The 17,313-nt window shown below is 36.3% G+C and overlaps 1 pseudogene; it reads right to left on the bottom strand.

Moving 5' to 3' along the window:
- The window catches only part of LOC102477077 (protein SGT1 homolog), a 179,932-nt pseudogene that overhangs the window by 762 nt on the left and 161,857 nt on the right, over window positions 1-17,313 (bottom strand).

Genomic DNA, 17,313 nt, shown 5'->3' with positions numbered 1-17,313 from the left:
TGGCCCCCTTTTTTCTTTTTTTTTTTTTTTTTTTTTTTTTTTAGTCATTTTGATTTTTGCCTGATGAGTCTGCTGGGATGCAGATACCTCAGAGTCTGATCCATTCTAAGCTCCTTGACATATCTTACTCTAGATAATAAAATTAGTATCTACAGTCTCTAATTTATGTCCTTCTTTAAAAGTTTCTAGAGCAGCAGCATAGTGTTTTCATGATATTTACATATCTCTTTTCTTAGCATAGCAAAAGAATTATTTAGATTGAGTTTGAGAAGACTTCTTTGCATCATCAGTAGCATCACAAATAATTCCTAAGAATAAGAAGAATGTGACAATATGCTCTTTGACAGTATATGATGCATCAACTGATTTTCGTTCCAAAGCCTTAGTCAGCTTCTCCAACGCCACCTGGCAGTCCTCGTTGAACAGAGCACCTGAGAAGCTCTGAAAACCCCTGTGGGCTGGAGGCTTTGCTGCAGCTGCTGCCCTCCCTAATAGTCATTGTTGCTGCTGGAGCTGTTACTACTGTGGTTATCACCTTTGTCACTTTCCATGGGGGAAACTTCTGGAAACTTTAAAACCACTCTTTGTTTTAAAATCTTCCTGGGATTAATGCAGAATCTGAAGATTTAAGTCTTTTATCAATTCTACATAATTTTCAGCTATTATAATGTTGTCTGTCCCCCATTCTTTCTAGCATTTAATTCAGAAATTTTTGAATGTTGGTTTTTGTCTCTCTAAGAAGCCTCTGATTTTCTTTTCCATTTTATTTTCTTTATGCGTTATATTTTTGATAATTTCTTCATATTTATTTCTGGTCTACTGGTTCTTTTTAGATGTGCTTAACCTACCTTTAACTCATTGAATTTTTTTAAGTGAAATTCTTTTTTTTTAATTTTTTTTGAGAGATTTTTGCTATAGTGCATGTGCACTTGCCAGAAAGGCAGAGAGAGAAAGAGACAGAAAGCAAAAAATCACCCCCCGTCCCCCGCAGGGAGGATGGCCACACCACAATACCTTCTCCTCCATCTCTTTTCGAGATCTTCGGCATGCACGCACATGCACCTGGCATAAGTTTAAGCCACCAGGTCTGGGACTCAAACAGAGGTCTATATGGGAGTACAGTGACATAGCCATTACACCAACTGCTGGTCACTCTAAGTACAATTCTTATCATTGGCATTCTTTCTTTTTGTCTTATAAATACTCTTATGATTTTAATTGTGTAACTATTTTAAATTATACTTCTAGTTAAACACATTTTTTAGAGGTTTTTCCTTTAGGGAATGCGTGCTTACTGGAGGGAGAAAGAGAGAGATAGGCACAGTGATAGGAAAAGTGAGAAATCACTTCCTAGGGGGGATGGCCATGCCACAATCCTTTCTCCTCCATTTTCCTCCCAGGATCTTTGGCATTCACGCATATGTGCCAGGTGTGATTTTCAAGCCCCTGGATACCCAGACTGTGGTGGACCACGTGGAATTCCAGTTACATAACTGCTATGCCATCTTCTAGTTCCATAGTTATATACATTTTTAGGATGTGTCTACTGACTTCCACTAATAATGAGTTGTTTACATTTGCAGCTTGGATTTAAACACATCTTTAATTTTTTATTATTATTATTCATGTGCAAATTGGTTTAGGGGAGAGACTTTCCAGAAGGATTTGGGTACTAGATACTGTTGGCATTTCACTTAGATTGCCCTAGGTCTTGACATGTAGTCATCTCCCACCTTCTGTGTGTTTTGCCTCAGTGGTTCATATCCTTATTCTCTTTGAGATGATACCTTTGGGCTACTGGAGGTGTGAGCTTGCTTATATATACTTCTATATATAGTTTTTTTGCAAACCCAGACAATCAAATTGTCTGAAAGTCTATGTACCTATCTGGGTAGGCTATAGCCTATTAATGACTGATGCAAGAGAAGAAAAGCTCAGCTCACTTACTTTGAGGCAGGAGAAACTCAGAAGTATGATTTACACTGCAGCATTCAGTGTATATATGAACATAGGAGTAGGCTGAAACTAGACCTCTGCATGGTGTTACTGCCTTTTCATGGTGTTACAGACTTATAGAACTCCTTATCTTTCCTGTCTTACTTCTTTTAGTGGTTTTTCTTAGGAAGTATTTTCTTTTTCTTTTCTTTCTTTCTTTTTTTTTTTTTTTTGCTATAAGGCACATGTACTCACCACTAGCAGGAGAAACAAAGACAGACAAATCAACAAAAAGAGAAATCACACCCTGGGGGGAATGGTCATGCTGCAATCCCTTCTCTTCCATTCTCTTCTCAGAATATTGGGCATGCACACACATGCACCCGGCATGAGTTTCAAGCCACTGAGTCTGGGGCTCAAACTGTGGCAGCCATGTGGAACTCCAGTGACGTAATCATTATGCCATCTGCTGATTCCCAGAGTGATTTTCAAGCCATTAGGTCTGTACCTTGGACTGCAAAGTCAACCAAGTGAGATTCAGCTGCCTCAACCTCCATGCCACCTGCTGGCCCATAAATTCCTATTTTTGTTTTTAATTACCCAATGTGATATTCAGTCATTAGTGACAGAAAAGCATCTGGAACAACATTCTTTCTGCTAATATACATTCTGTTACTATTCCTCACTCTAGGAATTCTGTCTTCTTTTTCCTGAAATTATCAGATATTCTCTTTCTACTAGATTGTTCACATAACAGAAGACTATGTTATTTCTCCTCCTTAAGAAAGTACAACGCAGGGACCAGCAGTTAGCATAATGGTTATGTTGCTGGACTCCCATGTAGTCGACTGCAGTTCAAATCCTGGACCCAGGTCTTAAAACTCATGCCGGGTGCGTGTGCGTGCGTGTGTGCCCAAGATCCCAAGAGGAGAATGGAGGAGAAGGGATTGCAGCGTGGCTATCCCCCCTGGGGGGTGATTTCTCACTTTCTGTCTCTCTGTCTCTCTCTGTCTTTCTGGCGAGTGCACGTGCCCTATGGCAAAAACCTCTCCAAAAAAAAAAAAAAAAAAAAGGTACAACAACGCTCTCTCTTATCCTAACTGAGTTATTCAGCCACTGGGCCTTTTCTTTTTGTTTTATACTACAAATTCCTCCTACACATCATCAAAGTCACTGTTTCTATTCTTGTTCTTCAATCAGCTTTTGTTTCTACTGCTTCATCAAATACCATCTCTATGGTACTTACAAAAGTTTCACATTGCAGGGACCAGCAGTTAGCATAATGGCTATGTCGCTGGACTCCCACATAGTTGACCGTGGTTCAAGTCCTGGACCCAGTGGCTTAAACTCACGCTGGGCGCGTGTGCGTGCGTGCCCAAGATCCGAAGAGGAGAATGGAGGAGAAGGGATTACGGCGTGGCCATCCCCCCTGCGGGGTGATTTCCTGCTTTCTGTCTCTCTATCTCTCTCTGTCCGTCTGGCGAGTGCACGCGCCCTATAGCATAAACCTCTCCAAAAAAAATAAAAAAAAAGTTTCTCATTTCCAAATTCAATGAGCAGGTTTCAGTCTTTATTGTACTCAACAGAGTTGACAGCTTTCTTCCTTTCAAGTAATTTCTTCTTTTTTTTTTGTTCCAGAAAAACAATTCCTTTTGTTTCCCCTTTTACCTCTCTTTTAGATCAGATGGGAGATCCTGTTTGTTTACCTTTGCTTGTTCAAGTCTGAAATCTTCTTTGAAGGAAAATACAGCTTTATTGCAAAGTGCAAAGCAAGGAGAATGGGCAGCTGGGCAGCTCTTGCTAAAAAGACCCGGTCTCAACAAGGTGTTCCCCACATGCATTTTTAAAGACAAAATGAGGGGCTGAGGTCCCAGGCTCATGATCAGTCCAGTGATTGGTTAAAGAGGACATGATCATCTCATGAGCATTCTTTCTTTTTAATTTTATTTATTTATTCATTTATTTTAATTTGACCAAATAGAGACAGAGAGAGAGAGAGAGAAAGACGGAAAGTGAGAAGGCAAGTCACCAGGTCCAGGACTTGAACCTCAGTCTGCTATGTGGGAGTCCAGCACCTTAACCACCATGACACCTGCTGGTCCCGTCATGGGCATTCTTGATTGGTGAGGCCTCATATAATCAAATTTCTCTCAGGTTTCTGGAGCCATTCAGATGTATTCTTTTCTAAAAAGGTTTATTTATTTGTTTGTTTGTTTGTTTATTATCTAACAGGATCTTGCCACACCACAGTCCTCTTCCCAGTTTTTAGGCAGGAGCATAGGCATGCCCATGCACCTGTTGTGTTTAGGCCTAACTGGAATATGAATCCCTGGTCTTCGCTATGGCTCTGGTATCATTTTGCAGTACCCTACCACCTCCACCCTGTGGCTGGGTTCTACATCTTTTACATGGTGAAGCATCAGGTCTCAGTTTCTGGATCTCTTTTTGTATTTACAAGTTCTGTTTGATGATCTTATGTGACTCTTGACTTTAAGACACCCTCATTATACTAATGAATCTCAACTTGACATCTCTCTTCTGTCTCCCAAATTCATATATCCACCAGTCTACTCAAATCCTTACTTAGATGTCTGTTATCTTTAATTAATCCTGTTCAAGACATAACTCTAATGTTGCTCATTTCAAACAGTTCTCCCTGCACTCTTCTCCATTTCAGTAAGTGGCAATTCTGTTCTTTCAACTCCGGAAACCAATATATCAATTATTCTCAACTTCTCATTTTCTCACATCCCTCTTTGAATACATGACCAAATTTAATGACTTTACTTTTGAAAATATAACCACTTCTCTCCATTTGCATAGATACTGTGTGGTCAAACACTACAGTCTTTTGCCTAAATTATTGTACCTTGCCTACCTTATCATTTGTTTCTCTGTTTCTTCCCTCTGCCCCTACAGCCTCTTCTCAACTGGAATGAAACTTTCCAAATGACAGTCCAAACGTTATTTTTCTGCTCAAAACTAGAAAAAGACTCTGTTTTCACTCAGATTACAATTCAAAGTTATTGTCATAATCCCAAAGGATTTTCAGTATTTGGTTTCCTATTATATCTTTGTATTTTCTATATCTATCACCTCAACCATTTTATTTTACTCACATCCTATCTATTCCTAGAAAATATGACACATGCTTTCAACTCATGGTCTTTACATTAGCTCTTCTGGTTGAATGCTTTTCTCACACGTATGCTCCTAACATACTCCCTCACTGGGGGAATCTTCAGATTATACATTTCTTTCAATCCTACAAAGCCAGGCCTGGTGCTGAGAGCTTTTTCTTTTTAATTTTTCTTAGGGTAGTGCCCTAAATTGTTTAAGGTTTAGAGATCTCTTCTAATTTCACAGAATCTAGGTCACTGTCTGCATGTGCCCCTGTGCAACCTGCAGTGGCTTATGCAGATCTTTCTGCAGGGGCACTCTAGGAGCTTGCTGGAGGTGTAGTGTGCTGAATGCTTGGTGCACGTGAGGGATGGCTGAAGGAGTCCACAAGGACATCCTGTGGCGTTTGTGGTTGCTCTTCTTAGTGGATTCTGGGAAGTATTTACTAGAATCTGTGACTCTTTATCAAGTTCCAAAGCCCAGTTGATATTAACCCCTGCTCTTTTTCTCTTCTCCTCTCTGCTCCCAGAATGTTAGGTCATGTTGCTGCTCTTAGTGTTCAGGGTGGGGAGAGAAAGAAGTGGGCATCTGTAGAAGTGTCCCACGAGACCAGGGAAGCTGAGTGTTTACTATACTCCTACTCTTCCCTGTTAAAGAAATTGCAACCTGAGAATTTTTCTCAGCACTCAGATGTGCTACATTTGGAGAAGGATAACATGTACAAAGTGAAAGTGTTCTTACCCTCTTCACTGTGTCTATTTTTGGAATTATTTTCTCCTAAGGGGTGCTTAGACCTTGCTATTGAACTACTAGGTTTCCACAAAAGTATTCTTATCCAACTGAAATCAGTGTATCTGTGGGAGATGCAGATAGAAAACGTCTATTCCACCATGTCGCTGACATCTCTCTTGTTATGATTACCTTTATTATTTGTTAGAATAAACCTAGTTATACCCTTTACAAGTCATGAGTTCTAAGTCACAGATAAATATAACCCAACTGCTTCAGTAAATTAGGAAACTTATAGAAGATAATTTGTGTGACCGATATTATTTAGACACTAGAAAAGTAGCTATCTCTGAGAATTTTCTACATAACAGTTATGCTCAAAACTAGAGCAACTCATTTCTAGAACACTTGAGGACAAGACACCTACTTCCCCTCAGAGATTTAAGTTTTCAACACATCCTTCATTCTTGGCTAGTGGCTTTCAGCCATGTTCTCTGCTAGCATGGCTATAGCCATTTCCCCATGGTCTTCAGCTGCAAATTGAGGACACTTTGTAAGAAATAAGGAACATATTGGTTTTACAAAGGTTTGGCCACATAGTTAAAACCTGAACACTTAAAACTAAGCATGGGCATTTATGCTACTTTTTAAAATTTCTAATTTTAGTTTTGCTTTTGTAACTATAACTTAAGAGAGAGTGATGCAGCAACTATCTCTCACCTTTTCTGTCTTCCTGTCATTGCTCTGTTCCACTCCTAGGTAGAGCAGAACAGAAAATAGGGCTAAATGAACAATAATATCCCTTAATGTTCAACATTTTTGCATAGCCCAAAGGTTGTTACAGCTTGGGAGCAATTTCAAGGTTACAGGTGGCCCTCCCTGGAATCAGTAATACAAGCATCAAGAGATTTCAGATTATAAAACCCTATTCTTATTATTCTGTTTGTTCATTTAAGGATACTATGGATGAACACAAAGCTTGGGTGTGGAAATGTAGGAGAGAAGAAGAGGCCCAAAAAAGGTTTCTCTAATTCAGAGATTTAAATCCAGGTCCTGAGATGGGTTCTATTTGCACAAATAAGAAAGGACAAAATTAATTTTATTTTGGGAAATACAATATGGATATAGGAACAAGGATGTGGTTGGTCCTCTTGGTGGAGTCTGGAAAATGGTTAACAGAATCTGTGACCTTTATCAAGTTCCATAGCCCAGTTATATGAACCTCTGCTCTTTTACTCTGCTCCTATGAGCCCAATCATTTCAAAGATGAAGCTGAAGTGTGGCAAAGCTGGGTCACAATGTGAATGAGTACTGGGAGAAGCAGACAAAGTCGTATTGAAGAAGCTCTTTTCATTGTTGCTGTATTTCTTTAGTGTCTACTGCCCATGTTGTAGTGGATCTAAAGATATTTTTGTTTCATTATTCTAGTACTCATTCTTCTTTCAGCATATCAGACCTAAAATTGTGTAACAGCCACTTAATACCACTGGTTACCATTATTTTAGCATGATTCCGTCATATTTAAAACAAAATTTGTTGAGAGTCTTCTATGTGCATTGTGTTAGTTTGAAGCTAGATACAGATCAGTGCCTATCACGAGTGAGACTTCAAAACTACATGGGAAGTTGGAGTTAAAATAGAAATTAACTTTGGTGTGGAAAGCTATACCAAACCACCACACCACTGTGCATGAAACCCTTTCACAATTTTTTTTTATTATTTTTTATTTTAATTTTTATATACATTCAATCATATTATTTAGCTTATGAAGTGAACATTTCAATATGTGAACATTCCTCCTCAATCCAGTTGATCAAAGTATCTTCCACCAATAACACCACACCTCCCCATCCCATCAATGCTCTGTCTCCATATCCTTCCTCCAAATGTCCTTCCTTAGGTCCTGCTTCTCTATACCTACCACTTCTGGCACTAACCCCCATATATGCTTTCCTTGAACTTTAAGAAGACCCTTCATATAATGGGGGAGTTATGGAAACATTTTTTTAAAATCTCTTACTTAAGATAGACTAATAAATTAAGGCACTCAACTCCCATGTGGCCAACTGTGGATTGAGTCCTGAATCTGGCAGCCTGCTCTCTCTCTCCAGTCAAAATTGAAAAATTGTAATAAATAAATAAATAAATAAATAAATAAAAGCTATGAGACCATAAGAATACTAACAATTTCTAAACTATGATGGTGATTTTTAATACCAACATTATTTACATCATAAAATAGAGATTATAATAGGATGCACAGAAATATGGGGCAGGGGGGTGGGCATGGTGATTCAATGAGATGATCTATATCAAATGATTAGCACTGTGCCTGACCAGATAAATAATTATTCAGAACTGACTTTCATTATTTATTGTTGTCTAGTTTTTATTTTTAAATCCTTTATAGATGCGGCTCTCTTTTTTATTTTTTCCTAATGAATGAGCAGATTTGGGGACTTATTCCATGTTGCTCTGTAACCCCTTGTATATGATTTTATTATAGCATTTACCACACTATTTTAATTGTTTTTGTAAATATCTATTTCCTACAGGCCAAGTGAATGTGAACTCCTCAAAGAGTGGGATCATGTATTTGTTTTCAATCCTCTGAATTCAGTGCAGGGCTTGGTACACACTGGGTCTGGGACTCAAACCATGTGGGAAGCCAACACCTTAACCAGCTCACCACCTACTGGCCCCCAATAAGAGGAGTTTAGTAAATGATAGAGGAATGCTATTTAGCTTTTGTAATTGTGTTCTGTTTTCGTATACAATGGACCACAGTTGCGCAGTGGGATAAATTGCAATATGTCTCCAAATCCTATTGGCATAGTTGTTTTGCTGTCATCTGCAGCAGTGTTTCAAAGATTCAGATTTATTTTCATGCTTCATTTCACCCTGTAAACAATCTATCCTTTATTAGCTCACCATAAAGAAATAACTTTGGAATGCAGCTGTTCTCCATTAGTCTTTCGTACCCTACTCACTGAAGCTGAATCTCTGTGAATGTTGTCCTTTCTTCAACTGCATAAAAATCTCTGAAGCTTGGTTAGTGACAGGGATACCTGGTTGACACAGTGCCATTGAATCAAGTGCATGCAGCAGGAAAATCGAGGCTTGACCATGAGGAGACACTCTGAAGTCTCATGATTCTTGGTCTAACCTAGAAAATGAGGTAATTTCCTTATGTTCATGCTACATGGAATCTGCATGTACTTTACTTGGAACTCATTGATAAAATTGGGTATGCTCATCTGTCTGGGTTATTTTAATAAAATAATACAAGGAATGTTCCCTGAAATATGAAGTAGAAAATGCAATGTAGTGACAGTTGTAACCAATCTATTATATATGTTGTAAACAATTGATCACAGTCTAGTCCTGAAAGAATTGTGACCACTTGTAAAATAAAAAACAAAAACAAAACAAAACAAACAAACAAACAAACAAAAAAACCCCAAAGAACAAAACTTCTATTTTTCAGCTTCCCAGGTCACATCTTGACTATCTGCAGACAGAATATCTTTTGTGAGGTTTTGTGGGGTAGAGGTAGGCCTGCTGTCCTGGTCTTTAATATGAGGCCCCTCTTTATGCTGCCCCGAGTGCCATAGACTCACCTGCTGCTCAGAAGACTAGCTGGTGACTGGTGAGTGAACTTTCTGGATGCCACACTGCATAGTGGAGTATGTAACTGAGTTCTTCCCTTTCAAGGTTCACTTTTTTAGAGGAATCATGGTGACTTAATGCATTGTAGTTTTCTAAAACACTGCCTCTCAAGAAGCACTCTCATCCTATGGCACTTCTCTTCCATCTCCTAAGCAAAAATTGGAAAAAAAGGTTTTGGTTTGATAGACTTGACTGTTATACTCAGTTTACATCTTTTCTTTGGGATCTTCTCAGAAACTGTGCAGTCTTTATAAGGCCTGTCCCCTCAATTCACCAAACATACTTTATACTTTAATCGTCATTTCAGAAAGTTATGGCTGATGAATGTACCAAGACACATCTAAGGATTTGGTAAAGATTTCTAATATTTAGAAAAAAATGATATCACTCATAATGAGATTCACTCACACCCAGGGATAGGAAGACAAGTAATTAAAGGAAAATCTATGCTTAGGGATGATGACCAGTGTGGCATCTTTGAGAATTTTCCATATTGTTTGCCTGACTCTGTACATGTTCATAAGGAAAATCAACTATTGGCTGGTTTTCATTAATTATTTTTATTAAAGTCAGTCTTTCATAAAATTTCTTACTTCTGTGTCCCCAAAATACATAGGGCATTATACATAGCTTTTTATTCACCAGAGCCTAAGCAGGTTAAAAAAGTGTTGTAGAAAACTGTGAAAAGTACTTGACATTTTGCTATTGATAGTATCCTGAATACACTAAATGCTTTGTAAAAAGATCTCAACATTTAGATAACATCATTGTTGGAAAAAGAAATGTAGTTTTGGGATTATGTCATCTCACTCAGAATGTCTAGAAGACATTAGCAGTCCAAGTTGTATGTGTCACTATGTAGAACAGCTGCACCTGGCAAATTTACTGTTTTGGTGACATTGACCATTTTGATGAGCATGCAAAAAAGAAAAAAAAATGCCAAATAGAGTAAAAACTCCTATATAACATGCACTTCAGGACTACAGTTTGACTTTGCAGTCTTTGCTGATAAAGGAAAAATAGCAGCAACACAAAATATTTGGAAAGATACCCTTAAAATTTGCTTTAAATGATGAGCGTCATTTAATGTAAAAGTTATATACACACGACTAAATAGAAAAGTCAGGGTAATTTATTTAAGTCTTACGGAAAACATGTATTTGTTTATTACCATCAAATATGGACTACATTGAGAACTGATTAGCTCTGAAACAAAGCTTTTTCTATTGGGTAGAGCACCTTTTCCTTCTGAGTACTAATTAGCTGCCCCTTCAGGGTGGTGATGGTAAGGTACACAGCACGGTGGTTTCAGAGGTAAGAGACTATGTCACATGTAGAGAAGTGTGGTTTGCTATAAATATCGAAGTCACTTACAATGAATATACCTTGCACATTCCAGTTACAATCTTTTCCAAAACTGTAAAGCTAGAACCTGAACTAAAGTTATGATGACTTTGAAAGAGACTTTTAGAGAAAAAGAAATAATTTTTTTAAAGTGGTCTTTAATATTAGAGAGACACTAACTGGAAAAAAGGATATCTTCCCCAGTTCAAAATATTCTGTTAAAAACTATCAAGCTATATAGATAGCTGACCACTTAACAAAATTTCTCTTTCTTGTCTTATGAGTGTTGATATAAGTAAAAGCAAATTGTTTAAGAAACCGACAGTATTTGAATATTCAACTTCAGTAGCTTTCAAGGAAGATTATTATCTTATAATAATATCTTATTATTAACTATAAATACCTTCATTTATTTAAATTATACATAATATCATACTAACTGGGAAGGCTCAGCAGAGATAGTAAGTGAAATTTCAGCTTCACTTGTTGAATAATAAGGTCATTGAATACTGAAGAGATATAGAATAAATTATCCTAAGAATGGAAGTGATTTGAATATTTTTGAGTATGATTTACTTAAATTCTGACTATTTTCAAGCTTAACATAATAAGAGTACATATCAGGAGACAAGAATCCATCTACTAATTGTAGTGATATGATGTATATAAACCTAAAATCATAAATCTAAGTCGATGTCTTATATATAGTGGACTCAGTTCATACCAAGCAATACATGGTATAATTTCCTCCCAAATATCATAGGCAGTTTTAATTATATTAGTTTGTCAACATTATTAATAATAGTTTAGCTGGCCAGCACTATAGCAGTATTAAAAAATAATTCAGTAAGTTATTTAGAGAGCATATTACAGAAGGCCAAACATTGTGACTGGCAGGGTAAGTAGAAATTTCAGGGATAACAATGTGGACTAAGCATTATTTCCGTCCTAAAGAAATTTCTAGTCTTAAAGATATTGAATGGGAAACCCGTAATACACTGGAAAATAAAGCAAAATGTGCTATGTAGTATGTGTTCATCCAGAATAAATGGACTAATATCTGAATTATTCAGAATATTTTCTCTACCATCTTAATTTGGGTTTCAAGATCATCTTTTGAGAATTACTTTCATTTCCTTTGGTAGAATTCTGAGAACCTTGTGGCAGGAAAGCAAATGCCTCCAGTACCTTCTCCTAGAAAATCCATAGCAAGTTGTACTTAAGATTTTATTAACCAAATTATCATGTATATTCTTCATTTTCTTTGCCAGTATAATCAGGTAAACTGTATTTGCTGAAACTTCAACTTTTTAAGTTATTCTAAATTATCCTAAGTTGCATTTGTGGTTTCATAGCATTCTTTTTTTAAAAAAATAAATTTAATCTTATTTATTATCAGTATATATTTTTTAATTTGCTATACAGCATGTGTACTCACCAGAGAAAGACAGAGAGAGAGGAAAGGTGAGAAAGGAAGCCATGAGATCCAGGACTTGAACCATGGTCAGTCATGTTCACCACCACCTCATCTACTTGCCCCATTTCATAGCATTCATAAGTACATAATTGTAAAAATCAGCTTAATCTATCCCTGATTTCTCATTTTCTCTTATTTTCAATTTTTTTCTACTCTTTTCATCTATAGCTCTGTGAAATTTCATTTCAAAAGTCTGAAAAATCATATTCTGTCTTGTATTTTTTCCTTTCTCTCTATTTTTGTGGCTCTTGGCCAGACTGCAGCTCTGTCCCAGCTGAGCTGGATTCCTGGCAGGTGGTAATCATAAGCTGACTTGAAATTTTCCCTGAAGTGCTTGGGTTGTTAGAATGTGGGCCAAATGAACCTCACAATCCACTATGTTGTGTGTGTCCAAACGTTCCATTTGATCTCACTTTGATATGAAGAATTGCTCTGGAGAAACATGTACAAAAATGTTCCCCTTAGAATCAGGCACACACAGCTAATTCAAGCTGATGCGGTACTAACAACTGTGGCTTAATTTCAGGATTTTAATATCGTCTCCTTTAATTGTCTTAATATGTTTTATAAAGCCTGAGTCATTTTTCCATGGTTCGTAATAGGGCTGGCCCTAATTAAGTAAACGAACATTACTTGTCATGTCAGCACAAAAATAATATCTAACCAATGATTCATATTTCATCATCACCTTCGGTACTATTATGAACTAAAAACAGTCTTTTTTCTTTTAGCATATCCTTTTTTTACACTATTGCTGGTTTAAAAATATTTATATTACTGAGGGTTGGACTTAACTCAGGTCTGACTTGGGAAAACTTCCTGTTATTTTTTCTTTATTTATGTACTTATTTTAAGGTATTTCTGTTTTTAAATTCAAATCTATTATATGGTCAAGACCTTCAAACTGAAGAGGAGAATGAAAAAGAGAAAGAGTGAGAACATATAAAGACCCATCACCATTTTAGGCGGAAGAATAGTATATGGAAATATAAATCTATACCAACAAAAAAAGAGGCCCCAAATGGTAAAGATTAGGTAAATGTAATAGCTGAGTATTTTTCCATTTTAAATCATTTAATAAAATATTGACCTTCTAAAAAAAAGGCACAATATATTGTGGTGTTTATAATATATATGTGTAATAATGGCACAAACAATAGAACAGAAGATGAGATGAGAGGTAAGAAATGTAGTGCAACATTGCAAAGTTTTATACTGTTAAGTCCTTTAAAAAGTAGTCTATAAGCTAACCAGATAAGTTGTCAACCCTAGATCAGGCACTAAAACAATAAAAAGTGTAACTAAGTGAGCCTACAATGATTACTAAATGAATCCTTTAGAAAATTCTCAACTCAAAACAGGTGAATAAATAGCAGTATAAAGGAATAGAGAATAGATGGGATAATTAAAAATAACCATAAGGTAGTAGTTTTTAATATAATTGTGTTAATATTTGTACTGTATTAAATGTAAATGATTAAAAACACTCAATTACAAGACAAATAATGTCCGCTGTGCTTCAGTTTCCTGTCTTATAAAATGGGAGTAATACCTCATAGATTTGTGGGGATTCATTAGAGATAATGTCTGTAAAGTGTTTAAAATTCATAAAGGTGCTATACAAATATAAAATAATATCTAAAAAAAAAAACCCAGAAAGTCAATGGTGTAATCATCAATATTATGAACTTTGAAACAGACATTTATAATAAAGCATGTGTGCAAATATTAACTTAAAAAAAGACAAATATGTCACACTGTTTAAATAAGAAAGTAATACCCAATATGCTGTCTACTACAAACTTTAAATTTTAAGACCGATAAGTTGAAGACAACAGGCTAGAATAAAAGACATGCTAGGGGGGAAAAAACAGTCAAAAGAAGGCTGGAGTAACTATATTATTAGATAAAGTAGACTTCATGGTAAGGAATATTACCAGAAACAAAGGTAGATAACTAATGGTAAAAAGATTAATGATCCAAGAAGAAATCACAGTCTGAAACGTGTATTTAGCTAATAACAATATTTTAAAATACATGCAGAAAAACGCCGATAGAGCTGAAAGAAAAATAGACAAGTGGGAAAATTCACAATTATAGTTTGAGACTTGAGCACTCTTCTCGAAATTGATGAAACAAGGAAAGCACATAGAGGACCTGAGTAACACAATTAGCTGTGTTAAGAACGCTTCAGACAACTGCAGACTGCACATTTTTTCCAAAGATGAATGAAAATTTTATGAAGATAAGACCATTTATGAAGGAGGAGGGATTACAACATGGTGATCCCCCAGGTGGTGCTTTGTCACTTTCTCTCTGTCTCCCTGTCTCTCCCACCCTGCACACATGCCATATGGAAAATAATCAGTTGAAGATAGAAGTGTATTACAAATCTTAATATACTTAAAAATTGCAGGTTTTATATATATTATGTGTTATATATACACATACACAAAGTATTTACACTTAACAAAGCAGAATTAAGCTAGAAATTAATAATAGAAATTGATTTGGAATATCTCCAAATTTTCGTAAATTAAACAACAATAGTACAAATACTAATGGATAGAAACAATAAGCAAAAAAGAAAATTAAAAACTATTTTAAATGAAAAAAAGAAACTATACTGTATTAAAATATGTAAGATAAGATACAGTAATTCTTGTTAATTTATAACAGTAAATGATTCCATTAGGGAAAAATGATCTCAAAACAGTAATCAAAGATTTCTCAATTAACTGAAAATGGAAGAGCAAATTAAACCTAATGTTAGCAGAATACAGGGAAAAATAAATACGTTTGAGAGCACATATTGAAAAAATTGAAACTTGGAAATTAATAGAAAAAAGTAGTAAAGGCCAATGGCTAGCTATTTGAAATGATAGATACATACATATAAATATGTACACCTGTATGTACATACATATATCTATACATAAACATACATATAAATAAAAGTGTGTGACACACACACATATTTAGACTGATCAAGAAAAAAAAGATACAAATTACCAATATCAGCAATAAAGGGTGAGAAATAAATATATATCCTACATACAATAAGATAATAAGGACAGATTATAAACAACTTTATGCTAATTAATTTGATAACTTAGATAACTTGAGTAAATTTATTGAAAACCCACCTGCCAAAGTGACACAGATAATCTAAAAAATCCAGTCCACTTAATAAACATTAACATTTTGAGTCATCTTCTCACAAATCAAGCAAAAAACCACTTCAGACCCAGATGGAATCATTGGAAATTTTTATTAAACATCTGGAATGCAAAAATATCCATTCTACACAAATTTTTCCAGAAGATTCAGGAGGAAACTATACATGCCAATTAAGTCAACAAAGTCACAGTTACACTGTTGAACAACTAGACTAAAACACTGCAAGAAAACTGCAGAACAATATCCTACATAAAGTACATATGAATAACCTTGACACAGTAGCATCCAGTTAAATCACACAGCATATGAAAATGGCAGTACTGTATTGGTTCAACATTAAAAAATCAACAGGAGGCAATCTGCCAAGATGGCTGACTAGGATTATTGATTGTGATATCTCTACAGAGGGTCAGCACAGAAAAGTTGAATAGATGACTAAACATCAAGCAGAAGAGTGAGGTGAAATCAACAGAAAACAAATTCAACACTCTGGGAAGCTTTTAGGGTGCTGAGTCTTGAGTAGAATACATAGAAAGGATGTCTATTGTCTGAACTCAGAAAAGAATCAGAGCTGAGAGAAGCCTTCCACAGCAGAAGGCAGGCATGCAGGACTCTCCTCCAAAATTCCCCATTTTCACATTAGACCTCAGCACTTCCCCACAGCAGGGGAGGACAGGTGTCACAGACTTCTGTTCATCTTGAAGGGCTACACATATCTGCTGCTCTAGAGTGAATCTCAACTCCTCTCTCCCTCACTACCCAAACCCCAGGCAGAAGGCACCATCTCAGAAGCTGAATCAAGACATCTCTTGTGCCAGCTGGTGGCGGGAGGTTAAGGTAGCTGGATCTCCCTTGACTGACTGTGCAGTTCATGTCCCGGACTTAGAAGCTTGAAAAACACACCAGGGCACATATGTGTACCAGCCCAAAATACCAAGAGAAGAATGGATAAAATGTGATTGTGGTGTGATTTCTTTTTGACGCTCTCTGGGAAGTACACATGCCCTGTAACAAAATTGAAAGAAAAAAAGGAAAAGAAAAGAGACTGGTAGAACTACATTCCTCTCTCCTTCTTTTAGAAATCTAGAGGCTCTGAGGAGAGTTGAGGCTTTCCTTCAGAAGAGTAGTCCTTATGGCTCCTGCAAAATAGTCATTTCAGGGACCAGGAAAAATGAAGATTTTCTACTGATAATACAGCCTCCAGCAAACGAAGCTAGCGTGATTGAACTTCAAGAATTCGAAAGAGACACACCATCCATCAGATGACAAGAAATCACCACAGGACCACAAGAAATATGGGAAAGCAAGAAAATACCTCTCCTCCAAGGGAAAAGGATAACTCTTCATCCACCAACAGTGCAATGCAAATCATGGAAATGTCTGATAAAGAATTTAGAACATTCATGATGGCGAAGCTAACTGAGATTGAAGAGAAGAGAGACAATGAACTGCTAAAGAAAAAGGAGAAAGAAGTTGATGAGTTCCAGGAGGTGAGGAAATTCTTGCAAGATCTAAAAGGAATTACACGCTTTACAAAGGAGTCAAACGGAACTGTTAGAAATGAAGCCTATAATACAGGAAGTCAAAATCTCCCTTGAAAGTATTAAAAGCAGACTAGATCATACAGAAAATAGAATCTCAGGCGTAGAAGAGAGAATTGCTGGCCTAGAAAAATCCACCACGAAGACTGAGAAAATGGCACAAAAATTTGAGAATAATATACGAGAAGTACTAGATACCATCAAACGTCCAAACATCCAGATAATTGGCATTCCAGAAGGTGAAGAGACCCATAAGGGCATTGATAATCTATTCCATAAAATCCTGCAAGAAAACTTTCCAAACCTAGAGAGGCATTC

This window comes from Tupaia chinensis, unplaced genomic scaffold, assembly GCF_000334495.1.
Source record: "Tupaia chinensis unplaced genomic scaffold, TupChi_1.0 Scaffold000547_1, whole genome shotgun sequence".
In the NCBI taxonomy this organism is placed as follows: domain Eukaryota; kingdom Metazoa; phylum Chordata; class Mammalia; order Scandentia; family Tupaiidae; genus Tupaia; species Tupaia belangeri.
This window is presented reverse-complemented; position numbering and strand designations above follow the sequence as displayed.